Here is a 2,198-nt window from a genome sequence, read left to right as displayed (position 1 = left end):
TCATGTCGTGGCACGTACTATAAATTGGTCACGCCCCTGCGGGTCCGCGCGTCTCAACGCTATCTTCGGAAGTGACCCGACGTGTGCTTACTCTCTGCATTGATTCCCTTTGATCCTCTTACTTCCTTCCTTGCCCTTTTATCCTGTTCCTGGAATTTCCCCCGCTACTTACTCGTTCATCGATAATCCTGGATACCCTGGAACCACGAACTTCCCGGAACTCTGAACGCGTCCTGCATCCTGACGAGGCTCGGGCGAGCCTATTCAAGACCCGAACCATCCACAGGAAGAGTCCTGCGGCCGAACAAGGGAGATCCCGATCACAGGTGAGACGGAGGGAGATTTACGACACCCTAGGCCTTATGGGATTCATGATCAGGACTTTCTGACCAGGTATAAAGTTAATGAGGGAAGCCTTCTGGTCATACTAATGTTTCACCAGAGCTTGTCCTGCCTTCAACTTGTCACTAGCCAGACCCATCAGAAGTACCATCCGTTTTCTGAGCCCTAGCATAGAGTCCACTATGTTGGTAGTAATGGGGGAGTGTGCATCTCCCATCCCTCCTTGTCTATGGCTAAGGGTCCCCATACTGGGTGACCAAACAGAAGTTCAAAGGGGCTGAATCCAACACCCTCTTGTGGTACCTCTCTGTAGGCAAACAGTAAGCATGGTAAAAGAAGATCCCATTTTCTTCTTTGAGGTTCTTCCAGGGCCCAAATCATACTTTTCAAGGTCCTGTTAAACCGTTCCACCAGACCATTGATCTGGGTGTGGTATGCAGAAGAAAACTTATAGGTAACCCCACATTCCTTCCACATAGCCTGCATATACTTAGACAGAAAGTTGCTGCCTCTGTCAGACACAACTTCTTTAGGGAAGCCAACCCTAGTAAAGATGCCAAGTAACGCTTTTGCAACTGACTTGGCTGTCACAGTTTTCAATGGGATGGCCTCAGGATACCTGGTGGCATGGTCGACCAGCACCAGGATAAACCTATTGCCTGAGGATGTTTGGGGGTCAAGGGGACCAACAATGTTGATCCCTACCCTCTCAAATGGTACCCCCACAACTGGGAGTGGTACCAATGGAGCTTGGATTGTTGAGCCACTCTTACCAGATAACTGGCAGGAGGCACAACTCCTGCAGTGACTTTCTACTTGCATCCCCATCTTGGGCCAGTAGAAGTGCATGGATAACCTTTGCTCGGTCCTCTTAATACCAAGGTGACCAGCAAGGGGCACTTCATGCGCCAACTGCATGAGGAAGGGTCTTATAGCAAGGGGAACCACCAACCTCCTATGGTCTCCTTCTGTAGACTCTGTAGGCTCACTATACAGGAGCCCACCTTCCCAGTAAATCCAATGCTTCCCAGGAGGTTCGCCCTCAAGCTGGGAGCAGGCCTGTCTACTTAGGCCTTCCAGAGATGGGCACTCACGTTGGCCTTTACTGAATTCTTCCCTTTCAGGACCACCTTCTACTAACAAATCGTTTAGTTCAGGATGGTCATTGGGGTCAAACACTTCAGGTATCACCACCTCTTTGTCAGGTCCTGGTGATGGACCAACTACCTCCACCTCAGTGGTAGGTGAGTTAGGGGGAATATTCTCTTTCCCTCTTTTTGGTTTTTTGACTCCTTTAGCCTTGGGTTTCCCCTTTGGCTGGGGCAGTGCATTGGTCTTGGCCAGTGCTGCCCGTGTTTGAGACCTTGTGCAGTGTCTGTCATCAGTATCTCCCACAAGGCCTAGAGCTCTGAGAGCATTGCCCAACAAGACCTTTCCTGGGACACTCCTCTGAATGCTCACTGGAATCCTGACTGCTGTACCATTGATAGTAAGATTTACAGGTATTACTGGGAACATGAGAGGTGGGCCGTCAGCCAACTTAGTGGGCATCAGAGTAGCTCTGGCAACTTCCTCTGGGTCTACCAAGGTAGAATCCACTACATTTCGACTGCACCCACTATCCCTAAAAGCTGGAGTATCTACTCCATTGATCAGCACACTGTCTTTAAAGTAGTGCTTGGTGTTATCTGGAATACTAGCATAAGCCTCTGAGACTTTAGGCTCCCAGGAACCCAGGGAAACTAAAACTACCTCAGCTTCTATCCCACTGTGGAAGGAGTCTGAGGAGAAGGATGCTCCTGTAATCTCTTCTTTCTCATAGGAGGAGAAGGCCAGATTAGCAGAGTGGACCCCCA

The sequence above is a fragment of the Ambystoma mexicanum genome, chromosome 2p, assembly GCF_040938575.1.
Source record: "Ambystoma mexicanum isolate Mex_15411 chromosome 2p, UKY_AmexF1_1, whole genome shotgun sequence".
NCBI lineage: Eukaryota > Metazoa > Chordata > Amphibia > Caudata > Ambystomatidae > Ambystoma > Ambystoma mexicanum.
Note: the sequence above shows the minus strand (reverse complement) of the source record.